General features: G+C 42.4%; 1 long non-coding RNA gene across 1 annotated transcript; it reads right to left on the bottom strand.

The window, feature by feature from the left end:
• Nucleotides 1–600: 600 nt before the first annotated feature.
• LOC129734486 (uncharacterized) lies at nt 601–5,513 on the bottom strand. The gene is made up of 2 exons (XR_008730066.1): nt 5,357–5,513; nt 601–1,217 (listed from the first exon to the last, which is right to left on the bottom strand). It is a non-coding gene; the product is annotated as an uncharacterized LOC129734486 (long non-coding RNA).
• Between the last annotated feature and the right edge of the window lie 8,025 nt (nt 5,514–13,538).

The following is a 13,538-nucleotide window of genomic DNA, read 5'->3' as shown; positions in this document are numbered from 1 at the left end:
ACATAAATAACTCAAAATGATAAGGACTGTGAAGGCTTAGAACCTTTAAGACAACATAATCCAGGTTAACTCCCCCCCCCCCCCCCCGACAGCAAATATAGGAATCATTTACACCTAAATAAAATATGTTTAACATAAAAAGGAAAACTTTAAAGAAAGGTGAGAAAAAAAAAAAGTGGGTTTAGGGCACACAGAAGCCCTTTGTGGTAGATTCCAGTAGTGGCCCTTGGGTTTTGTCTCCTACAGGTGAATACAAAGTTCGATTCCACATGGATATGATGTCTAACAGGGCAACATACTGGTCATAGTATAGCAAAATGTCACACTCTGGAAGCAAAAACATAGCCCGCTGCAGAGTTTGCATCAATACGCAGGGAGATCACATAAAAAGGTTACTGGTCATGTGTTACTCAAAAGGCTAATTCACAGCCACGAACTGCTAGCGAGCATTATTTTTTTTTTTTCTTTTTTTTTTTTGTCACATTACCTTTGAATAATGGGAAAGCTTTGGGATTTTATAGTTTTACTCCTTGTACTTACATTTTTTAAATGACAAGGTCACTAAAACTCATGCACGCTGCAAAAAAAATCATGCTGTAGTTAAGGTAAACCATCCAAGCAATTTTTATTCATTAATATTCATAAATACACACAGCAGCTTCATTAGAGATTTTTCATTTTTTCCTCTTCAGTTTGAATGTGGAGTATTAGGAGAGCTTTTTGCACGTCAAGCTACAGGACGCAGAGCTTTTTCTCTGCAACCTATATTTACCTGCTAAAAGTAAAAATTGGTTAAGTGGAAATGATTATCATATATATCTTTTCTCTCTTCCTTTGAATGTACACAACGTAACAAGAGTGACAGACCTGAAATTACAATCACCAAAACAAACCCAAAATAGTTGTTGTCCACTTTCATTGGCAAATACAGCACAGAGGACATTGTCTGCAAAGTGGGATGCCATCAAAGAGGAGGCTCATTTCCTTTACTATTCTCTTTTAAATTTAGGTTTTCTAAAGCAACATCTAGAGGCATAATATCTACACAGCCCATAGCACCAAAATCAGCAATCTCTCCCCGTTCTTCCTCATCTGAGGAGGAACTTTCTTCCCGCATCAAAGTGGACAGTAGAAGCTCTTGAACAAACAAGCTGCGGTCTGCCCGTTCACTTTCCTTTGACTGACGCTCTGCTTCTGACATCTTAGGATCATTCAACCTGCATGGCATCACAGAAAGAGAGAAGACAGGACATGTAGTATCATCAACAAAATGAGCTTTCACTAACTGCCTAAACAGCTGGACTGATGCATGCTGAACAACATCTGAAAGCCGTTCCTTTGAGAAACAATATAGGTACTGCTGCACTTCTCTTGACACACACAGATCTGACAACACCTGACACTCCTGATGCAAGAATCCAGACGTTTAACAAACTTGTTCCTAGATGCTTCAAAAAACTTCACAAAAGTAGACTCTAAGGCTGAAGGAAAAAAATAGCTATTTCTGAAGTTTCTTTCCCTTCAGAGGGGTTTTGTTTTAAGGGATGTTAAAATTCTCTAGTCATCCCTTAAGTGCTCATTTTGTCCCCAGGACAACTTCTAAATGCAAGCATGACAAAAAATACATTACCACACACATAATGCCCAGAGATTCCCAAAGCACGGTACATCATTCACTTCACTTATCAATGCATGCACCATCACCTAACAGAAGCAAGGAAATTGCTTGCTTCAGTTCTATCCTAGCTCACAAGATCAGTGACTGACATTTGCAGATACTTTCTTTAAAGTTATTCTTTTAAAAAAGTTTTAGATTGAGATATTATCACAAGCTTTGATAAAAATCAGTGTGACAGCAATAACTTGTCCCAACCCAGGTTTCTAGACACAGAAACCGTTTAAATCCCTGTGCTCTTTCTCAACATGTAATTGAAAATCACACCCACCCACCCACCCTTGAATGCAGAAAAAAAATCAATATTCTAAACCTCCTAAAAGAGCTAGAATGAGAGTGGACAACTCTTCTATAGCAGAATGGACTAGATGATCATTGTAGGTCCCTTCCAACTAAACTATTCTACTCTATAGAACTCTAGGATCTAACTATACTTTATGAAACAGATATGTATTCTGCTTATTAATAGCACAATCCTTATTTGCTTTTTTCATCCAAAATACTTTGCATATAAACCTCTATTCAACCTTCAGCCTTCATTAAGGATTCATTCCCTATTACATAAAACTACCTTTAAAGTTCTCTCCCCTCACATTATCAGCATAAAAATCTGAAGCATATGTGGATAACTGGCTAGCTGAAAAGGGTCACATAGACATAGTCCAGCTGGCTGAACAAAAATGCACATCGCTCTCAGCTTATCTGAAGTAAAGCAAAATACACTGTCTTTGGCAGTTCTTGTTACACAATAACAGGAAGATTTTGGTGGGAAAAGAATGTTGCAGGTGGGAACAGATAACTACAGAAGAGAAACTAGGGGCGGGCTTGGTATTTAGGCAACTAACCAATAATGAGCTTAACTTTTGTAATATGTATGAGCTAATTATAAGAAGGCATAAAAGGTGACTGTAAGGGACAATAAACGAAGTCTGCTGATCACTCATATTGAGTGACTGTGTCTTCCCTCCGTCGCGACAAATGGCGCCCGAACAGGGACCCTAGAGAGGGCTGAACCTGCGAGCCACGGCTCGACGGAGATTCGGGTACCGGTGCTGAAAGCAGCGCAGGAGGCGGAAGGGCACAGTCCCCGCGCCCGGGAGCACCTACAGAGGGTCCCGCCGGCCACGCGTCGCCGAAGTCTCGCAAAGGCTGCAACAGCGCTGACGAAGATACGGAGAGACAAGCGACGTACGATTCGCTCAAATGCTTTTTAGAAAAGCGGAGCGTTCAGGACATAGATTGTAAAAAGGAATTCCTCGGGTTATTAGCGTATGGGATAGCGTCCGTGACCCCCGCGGCAACGGCGAGCGGCGGCGCGCAGCCCGGCAGGCCCCTTCCCGGCCGCGGTTTCTCTCCAAGGCGGCACCATCCCCCCCCCTCCGATCGGCGCCATGGCGATGCAAGCGGCCAAGCGAGCTGACATCCGGCTGCCCCCAGAGGTCAATCGGATCCTTTATATTCGGAACCTGCCGTATAAAATCACAGCGGAGGAAATGTGTGATATTTTTGGGAAATACGGACCTATTCGACAAATCAGAGCTGGAAACACTCCTGAAACAAGAGGAACAGCTTAAGCTCCTCAAGGAAAAATACGGACTTGATTACAAACCCACAAAAAAAAAAAAAAAAAAAAAGTGCTTCAGATGTCCCCTACAAGAAATGGGTTTCTGCCTTGAACTAGCAAACATCTCTGTGTTTAACGAGAAGCCTTTTTGCCTTGATGGAGATAATTTATTCTGTATTCTGTATTTATGCTGTATTCTGAATGTGGAAATTGGTTGGGACTAGGAGGCTGGCTTAAAGGCATTTTGCAAACGGGATTATTATTTTTGATCATTATTGTAATAATAGTTTTTTGATCAAAACCAGCCAAAATTATTTGTAAGCATTAGGCATATCTGAAGAGAATGCCTTTATTTGAATCAGCAGTTAAGGTGTAGTTTAGTCTGATGCTGTGGTTTTATCTGCTTCTGGTGAATTTTTGAAGTGATGAAATCAGAGATACAAGGTATACTAAGAGTTATGAGGTAATAAGGTAATAATCTAAGTAAGGGTGCTGTCTTTTATATCTACAAGTGCAATATGCTTTTATGTAGCAGAGAGAAACTTTAACAATAATGTTGCTTGAGCGAGATGTGCATGTGACAACTTGGGAAAAGGGATATCACAACTGGAGTGCAACAGTGTTTCTACGTCTGGCAGAGTGAAATCTTTCAAGACCTGAGTTTAGACAGTCTAAAATAAATTGTTAGCATTCAGAAAACCCATCTTAAGCCTCTTTTGCTTACATAGTGTTATGGAAGTCAACTGCTATTCTAGAGAATTAATGATTTTTTAATACATATTAACAAATACTACTATTTTAACTTGAGGCAGTTGAGTGAGAAATACTCACGTGTAGCATTTGAGGGAATGTCAGCATAAATCGCACTTACAGTAAGACTGCATTTTTAATTACTGTACTCGTTAAGATTCGATGATGCCATAAGGCTAAGGCCTTTTATCACAGATCGGTTCTGAACTAAAAGGTGTGTGCACATGTAGATATGCACATTTGTGTTATTTTCCTTAATTGGCTACAAAATAATATAATTAGGTTGGGGACTAGATCTTGGGAATTTGTCTATTATACTTCTGTTTGTTAAGGAACGTGCATAACATACAGCACCCATGTAGGCTTGGCTTGTGGCACAGTTGTCAAATTTAGCATAGACATTCAGACAGATAAGCAACATACTCTTCTTGTGTGTATCACCTACAAGCCATTATGGCTTAGTGTGTAAATCTGTATGTAACTATTGAAAAATCCACTTATGAATGTATATAGCTTAGAACTAATTTTTTCCCTTTGTTAATTCTTTGATATCAATGAGGTATTCTTCAGAAAATGTATGGACTGGTTGGTTGCATAAGGGCAGTTGTTATTTGGACAGAAAATTGTTAATGGTCAGGGATTTTCCACTAAAATATTTGCAAATATTCCTAGTCAAACATCAGTTTGGTTTCTTTTTGGGTTTTGAGCTTGCATTAGTCCATGTTCAGAACTTTAAAATTACCCTTGAATTTTTTAAACTTTTTATATCACTGGAACAGAAAGAGCATCTAAAGTAAAGCTTCAAGCTAACTTTATTTTTCAAGTATTTCAGGAATTATACTTCTGAACTGAGATTTTATAAGTTGGCTGTGTATGTTCCTGTGTTAAAACGCTGTTATTGAAAATGGTCAACCAGGCCTGTGTCGCCCAAAATAAAAACGGGGGAATTGTGGATAACTGGCTAGCTGAAAAGGGTCACATAGACATAGTCCAGCTGGCTGGACAAAAATGCACATCGCTCTCAGCTTATCTGAAGTAAAGCAAAATACACTGTCTTTGGCTGTCCTTGTTACACAATAACAGGAAGATTTTGGTGGGAAAAGAATGTTGCAGGTGGGAACAGATAACTACAGAAGAGAAACTAGGGGCGGGCTTGGTATTTAGGCAACTAACCAATAATGAGCTTAACTTTTGTAATATGTATGAGCTAATTATAACAAGGCATAAAAGGTGACTGTAAGGTACAATAAACGAAGTCTGCTGATCACTCATATTGAGTGACTGTGTCTTCCCTCCGTCGCAACAAGCATATTATTGTAAAGGCTCTTGTTTTATCAGAAGTAGTAGGGTAAACAAGCATGGTTTACCAAAGTAATATCCCTTATGTTTCTCTTCAAATTCGGAAACAGGAAGTAACATTTATTCATTGCCTAGGAACAAACACACAAGCAGGGTCGAAAAGGAGAAGTTAGAAATGCAAACGAAAGCATACTATCTCAACTACAAACTTCATTAGGGATCTGGCAGAAGAAGTGCCATGGCTGGAACTGTAAGCAGCTCATGAAGCCATAGCTCAAATTCTAAGACTAATCTCCTTTCCAAGTTCTGCAGAAAACAACTAATTCATATTCCAATATAAATCTTTAAATACGTTCCTAGGGACGTGTTGAAGCAGAAGGCTTGGACACAACTTATACGACCAATGTGATCAAGTTAGTGCCACCTTATTAATAGACTCACCGCAATTTATACTCTACAGGTGCTATTAATAGACCCACACCAATTTATACCCCCAGCTAAAAATACACACGCTACGCAGGCTTTGTTATGTAAAAGGTGATAGGTTAAAACTACTTGTTCACACGCTTCCACCTCCCCTATGATTGGTCCAGGTGTGGTGCCCACACACTGTTCCCCCCCCTCGTGCGGGCATCCTGCTTTTTCTCATCTTTCTGTCCAACTCTCTTATCTCTCTGTGAATACACAGTTTGTCTCCCTTGGCCTTGCATGTGTCCTTCACAACACCTGCAGCTTGTTACAGCTTTGGCCTGCTCGGCCTGCTATTACAACAAAGTTACTTGGTCTGGATTGCTCATAATATGTCCGTTGTCTTCCAGCCATTCCACAAATCCCTCTTTTTGTTTTTGAGTGATCCAGACCCCTTTTATTATTCTGTTCATAATTCTCATATAGCAATTCCACACACAGCCCAATATCATTAAAAAGATTACAATGGCAATTAATACCGCTATCCCATGCAGAAACAAATATTTTAACCATTCAGTAATTCCTAAATTCTGTAGTCAGTCCATTAACCCGTTCTCAATCTTTATGGCCTGTACATTTTTTCTCAACTCAGCAAGCTGCTTATGAATAGAGTTTGAGTGATCAGTCAAATTCATACAACACTTTCCTTAGCGCTGTTCACCATAGGCTACTCTCTACTGTTCGTGCTGTTTCCTTATCTTCTAGAGGTGAGATCACATTCTTTCTTTCTTTCTGTCGCATCCTAGTTTCTCCTCATACTCCCTCAAAGTTATTTAACTCTTTGCTGCAGGATCTCAGCTGCACATCGCTAAAGTAAGGCCAAAACTGCACATTATCAATGTCAAAACAACCCACTGTCTCTGTTCTCTACAATTCTATAATTTCCCCCTTTTTGTTTCTGAACAGCTAATACCATGTTTGCCATGTTCTGCAGGGCCCTTGCAAACATGACGGCAACCAAGGCAATAGCAAACAAACAATACTGCCAATTGAGTGAATTGATACCAAAAAGGTTGACATTTTCTGATTTTGATAACATGTTGCTGCAATGGGGCGCCTAAAATCCATGCAGCACATAACATCAAAATCCTCACAGCCATGTTCTTGAGCCGACAACAAAAAGCCAATAGTTGCTCTGTTTTGTATGTAATAGTGGCAAATTTGACTCACATTCGTAACTGCCTAACAAACAAGGTGATTTAACTCTTTAATGCTTTCCCTGCTGTTACTTTGGATAAGAGAAGAACCGCTGCAATACGTTCCCATCAGTTCCATAAATCAACTACATCATTACATGCTTCATCCAAAGCTATATTGCGTTTAAGCGCATTATGCTTATCAACACGTTCATGTGCTGATTTATGTGGGTGTCATGATCCCATCATAGCCTCCTACTACATTAGCATCTACATAAAAACAACTATCAACATTCAAAGTGCAAACAATACCATCTTCTTTTGGGTTAACATTATACAGAGGTAATCAATTATCCTAAATATCAAGACTTTCAGTAAGATTCTTCATTCCCCACATACATTCACTTTTTGGCAACAATATTTGCAAGTCAGGAAGGGCACACCAAACAAGGCCTGGTTCAGTATGGAGACCACACATTAGCTGTTGGGTTGACTGGCGGCAGCAGTGCTCCCATGATCCGGCACACTAAGCTCAGGCCGCACACAGCCAGCAGGTATCCATCGCAGACCTTCATCTGTAGAAACACAAGCATAACCTCTCCCTCTAGTTAACAATTCACGCGGTCCCGACCAATGCCCGGTATGAGGGTCTTTCATGCATACTAAGACACCTTCGTGCTTTTGCTGCTTGTCACCAATTGACACAAAGTGCCGCACAATGGGAGGCACTGCATGGTCAGCAGAGATATTCAGAAAGTTCAAAACATAACATGCTTTCTCTAATCGTGCCTTCTGGGGTTATTCCCTTCATTTTACCATTTGTTTTTTTTTTTAATGCAACCAGAGAAACTTTATTATAACAGAGAAGTCCATATTTACATCTCTGAGCCCGGACACAAACCGCAGCTGCATGCACCACCAGGCTCAGGGCAGAAACCATTCATGCAGTTACATAGTTATATCACTACAAGCATGCAGACGCCTATTTATCACTAGATAACCATGTTCATCTTTCCTACTCTCCTTCACAATACCTAGCTGTTCTCTCATCTCTTGTTAGGTCAAATATTCTCCAGCTTCCTCTCCTATATCTCTCTTCAGACATTCTCTATCCTCCTCTTTTTTGCTTGTTAACTGTGACAAGGCAAAGGTTTTGTGTAGCTGGGTGACCATGACCTGATTTATGTTACCATCAACTAAACACTGAACACAGGAGAAAAGGCATGGGAGACATAAGGCAAACATCAATAAGGTGGTTAAGATAATTATAATAAATCCTGTAATACTCTTGATCCACAGCCCAAAGTTTCCCAGCCGTGAGAAGCAACCAAAGGCATCCCGCCCCTGGCTCTGCTGCAGATCTTTGTTTAAGGCCTTTAAGTTTTGTATGCTTTTGTGGATTAATTCAGAGTGGTCACTCAGATTCACGTAACACATCCTATCAAAGTCTTCAGACTTGTGTCCCTGTGCTAATAATAACAATCAATAGCAACTCGGTTCTGTAGCAACATATGACAGACAGAATCAACATCTGTTAATAAGCCAGGAAAAAAGAAGAATAGTATTTGTAGTATTACTTTCTTTAGCAAGCTAGCAGCCTAATTTAATAAGCAAGTTAAGAGTGTGTACTATTCTTACAGAAGAGACTAGAGAAGCAAAAAAAAAAAGTGTTGTGCTACATTCCAGAACTTAGCCTGGGAGTCTGCTGAGTTCTGCATTACAATCATTTGACACATGTTGGGGTTGTGATTGTGAAAGTCGCCTGTTTACAATTTTCCTTGGCATTATCATAGCTAGTTGTTTTAAAAGCAACCCTTGAGCTTCCTCATGCTCGACTTGTTGTTGCAAAATATTCTGAAGCCAATCAATAAAGTTAGTATTAAAGTTAGTGACTCTCTAGGACCCGGCAAGACTGGCAAGACTCCCGCATCCTGACTGCCTTAATAGCCATCTCATTCATTTGCAGATAGTTGTCCCTGGGATACCTTGCCTGAGTCACAGAATTGGCACAGTTAATTTTCTCCAGCCAACTGCTCCTAGTTAACAGCAATTCCCTGATTAAGGTTTTCAATCAAGGCCACTACACATAGCTCACAAAAATCAGATAACCACATCATAGACTGTATCAGTTAGTGCCATACAATGCAATGACTTCCAATCGTGCAGTGTGAGTGTATAAGGCTCTGCCATCACTTCAAGAAGGGACATAGCAAATGTATTATGAATCGTCCCTTCCTGCACTGCTTTGTTTAACTCTTTAACAGCCTCGTATCGCATAAGCTGCCACTCTCGAGGTTGATTTATCTGACAAAATATTGAACATGCCATAGCGACTCCCAAAATCCCTTGCTTAAGCGTTTCCAACTTGCATTCCTGCCACCAGTCCCTCAGACCCCCTTTCACCCTCCCCAAAAATAGTCAGTGCATCGGGGGGGATGCTGGGGGGAAAAATGTCTGGTTCCTTTTCTGGATCTATAGGACCTGGATCAAAAGGTTTATCAGTGTCAATGGAATCATTGTCTGAGTTGTCCTGTTCCCACACTTGGTCCTGTGCTGTGAGGGTTGCTGCAATCAGTGACAGAAGCTTTGGGGGCAGCGGAGGTGTGAATTGGAATCGCCATCGTTGACGGTGTGTTAAGAGTCACGCTGTCGGTGGAATTTACAGCCTCCTCTGGTTTAGCACCGTTAGTAGAATTAGTCCACACTTGGCGAAGAGTAGTCAGAATTTGCCACCAAGGTCCTAAATGCATTCCTGACGCGGAGTTCCCCTCCCTGGCAGCATCATACAATCATCTGCTGACCGCTTTCATTTCTTTCAAAGTTTCGAAAATCAACCTCCACATTGTGGAGAATTTTGCAGTTTCTTTAGAGACTGAACTAATGTCCTCCCACAGTGCTGCGCTGATCTTATCCCAAGTCGTTAACTCAAAAGCCACACTCACTGAGGGTATCAGTCCTCACTGCGAAGCCCATGACAGCAACTTTCTCAGGCTTCCCTCATCATAAGATAACCCTCTCTTAGAGAGGATATGTTGGAGGAACTTCAGCACTGCCGCTTCTTCTTTGCTTAGCGTGGACCCCATCTCCTCCCCGACCCCTCACCTGATCAGGGCGAAATTTCGACAGTTGTGCGTGCGCATCTTCCCAGGCACCGGGGCAGTGCCTGCTACTGCCGGCTTCTTCCGCCCCCTCTGAGCTGCCTCTTCGCTCCTGGAAGCATGGACGAGAGGGTCCCTGTTTGGGCGCCACTTGTTGACGCAGAAGGCTCAGACACAACTTATACGACCAATGTGATCAAGTTATTGCCACTTTATTAGTAGACTCACCGCAATTTATACTCTACAGGTGCTATTAATAGACCCACACCAATTTATACCCCCAGCTAAAAATACACATGCTACGCAGGCTTTGTTATGTAAAAGGTGATAGGTTAAAACTACTCGTTCACACGCTTCCACCTCCCCTATGATAGGTCCAGGTGTGGTGCCCACATGCTGCTCCCCCCTTGTGCGGGCATCCTGCTTTTTCTCATCTTTCTGTCCAACTCTCTTATCTCTCTGTGAATACACAGTTTGTCTCCCTTGGCCTTGCATGTGTCCTTCACAACACCTGCAGCTTGTTACAGCTTTGGCCTGCTCGGCCTGCTATTACAACAAAGTTACTTGGTCTGGATTGCTCATAATATGTCCGTTGTCTTCCAGCCACTCCACAGGGATGTAGAAGAAATGCAGTGTGCCTGTGAGACTGCCTTTCACTTTTACCAACACTGAGACTCCATGAGCTATTTCTGTGGCCAGCTGTTGGACTTGGTTTTCTGAAAACAGAAGAATCCCCTTCAGGCCAGCTGAAACACAGAAGGTTCTGTCTGAGAATCAGAAAACACTTTTTCACTGTGAAGGTTACTGAGTACTGGAAGAGGTTTTGGGGGTCTCTCTCCTTGGAAATATTCAAAAGCTTTCTAGAAATGGTCCTGGGCAACTGGTCCTAGGTGGTTCTGCTTGACCAGGGGGGTAGGACTAGATGACCTTCAGAGGTTCCTTCCAACCTCAACCATTCTGTGAGTCTGTGATATTTGAGCACTTCTTGGTCCAAAGGATGAGGGCAGCCTATCAGAGGGAGATCTAAGAACATATAGGTGTGATATTGTAAAAAATGGCAACTCTCTGCCATAAAATGGCATCTTAAACAAAATGGCAGCCCCTTTTGTTTGTAGAGAAGGTACTTTCTAGTCTGATGTACTTCTAGGTAAACTGGAAGGCATGGCTGGTCCTGTCAGCCAATCACAACAGAACATATGAGCAGAAGAGGGGATTGCCTTCTGGGGACCGGTACACATGGATGCCTGCAGGGGGGCAGGGCACCTGTCACTTCTTGTCTTGGATAAAAGTTGTCCCTATATTACTACCTTATATGCTAATTCTCCACATTATGACCCTGCACCATATAGGGCTATAACTCCATATGGAGCTTGCGTAACATATTTAGGTAGCAACTGACCATTGTGCACACAATGGAAAGAACCAGCACAGAGGGGAAGCAGAGTTGGGATGTGATGATCGGTTATCAAGTCCAGATAGTGCTTCCGTGACTCCACAATAAAGGACAGTCCAGTTAGGGAATTTGGAATTCCCAATCCCACCAGTTGGTCCAAGTTACTCATAACAGAAACTATGCCCTGCTTCCAGCCATCCTGCCTGATAACTTTAGTTATGTAAGTCTTCGCATGCCTGGATATTAAGTTTAGCCCAGTGAATTACTAGATTTACTGTTGTTTTGACCTGGGTAATTGTACTACTGATTTGTATTTGCTACCTTACTGTTATTTTGAGATAAATTGTTTAGCCCTAAAGCTGCTGGTCTGGTATCTTGTAACTGTATTGGGTGTACATGTGTTAGAGTCAAATACTCTCTGACCAAGTTCTTTTAGATACTCCACAGAAGGAGGCTTTAATGTTTTAATACCAAATTTACTTAGCTGAAGATATTTGATGATACATGGGATTTTGATTTAGCAGAGTGATATAGCAATATACTAAAATCACAACACAAGCATAATATAGCAATTGCAATATACAGTTGAATCACAAAACAAACACGATTCCCATTACCTGTCTCTTTCTGCTCATTGTCATAACACTGGGCATCCTTAGTTGCTGGAAAGGAATACATGGGTTGAAGTCAGCTCAAGACAGTTGCTCTCTTCAAAGTTAAATTTGCTGGTTGTTCGATTTTTATACTCTGTATTGGGCTGAGACACATATACCCTTCCCCCATGTAAGTCTGGCTGTCTCAAGGGAGATAATACTTTCTATTGATTATTTTAGGGAAGGCCATTTACATAACCAGTTGACCCACTCAACTGATACAGCCATTTATCTGGAGCAAAGGTGACCCTCTGGTCCCCTTGGTCTTAAGAAAGTTCAGATAAGTTCAGCTTCCTTTACAATAGCTGTGGTTATTTCCTGTATTCTTTTCTGAGCTTCATGAGCACATCATCCTTGCCTATCTTCTCTGAGACTTCTTCTGTTGTAGGGGTTCCTTAATCAGTCACAACATGGCAATGTTTTGGTAGTGGGAGGTCTGCAAGGGTGGTCTCTGTGGAAAGAGGTCAGGGGCTGCCCTGTGCCAGGCACAGTCAGTCCCAGCTGGTTTGGCAACAGACCCACTGCAGGTCAAAGCTGAGCTAATAAATCTGTGAAAACACATTTAAGAAAGGGGGGGGGAGGGGGAGAGGGGGGAGAGCAGACAGAGAGAGAAGAGGGGGGAACCCAAAAGAGAAACGGCAGAGGGAACACCAAGGGCTGAGAAGGAGAGGGAAGTGTTCCACGGTGCTGGAGCAGATATTCGCTGCAGCCCATAGAGGACCAATACCCAAGACCAGGGGTCCTCAAACTTTTTAAACAGGAGGCCGGTGCGTGGATGAAGTGGCAGGCAGTCATCTGCGGCTGCTTGGTTTCCCCCCCCAACCCCCGGCGGGGGGGGGGGGCGGGGGGGTCTGTAAATACCAGGGGCTGTATTGAGAAACCTGGGGGGGCCGTATCCGGCCCGCGGGCCGTAGTTTGAGGACCCCTGCCCAAGAAGATGGATATTTCTTGAAGGAACTGAAGCCCAAGGAGAACTCACACTGAAGATCTTTACCCTGAAGGACCGCACCCTGTTGGAGAGCCCACACCAGAGTAGGGGAAAAGTGTGAGAGGGAAGGAGCAGCAGACAGAAACTGCTATGTACTGACTGTAACCCCCCAGTATCCCCCTGCACCGCTCAGCAAGGTGGGGCAGGGTAGAAGATATCAGAGTGAAGGAGTCAAGTTGAGTCTAGGAGAGGAAGGAGAGGAAAGGTGTTGTTTTGATTCTTGTCTTTGTTTCTCACTATCCAAATCTTTTTTAATTGGCATTCCCCCCCCCCCCCCCCCCCAAGTTGAGTCTGTTTTGCCCATGACAGTAACTGGTAAACAATCTCTGTGTTTATCTCAACCTATGAGCTTTCTTACCCTATTTTATCCCCTGTCCTGCTGAGGAGGGGGAATGAATGTGCAGCTGGGTGGGCATTTAGCTGTTAGCCAAGACTAACTCACCATATTAACCATATCCCAAACCTATAACTCGGCAGGACTGCCTTAAGCCCCTTACACATGCCAAGTATGAAA

The sequence above is a fragment of the Falco cherrug genome, chromosome W, assembly GCF_023634085.1.
Source record: "Falco cherrug isolate bFalChe1 chromosome W, bFalChe1.pri, whole genome shotgun sequence".
In the NCBI taxonomy this organism is placed as follows: domain Eukaryota; kingdom Metazoa; phylum Chordata; class Aves; order Falconiformes; family Falconidae; genus Falco; species Falco cherrug.
The sequence above is the reverse complement of the archived record's forward strand: the minus strand, read 5'-3'. Positions and strand labels throughout refer to the sequence as shown.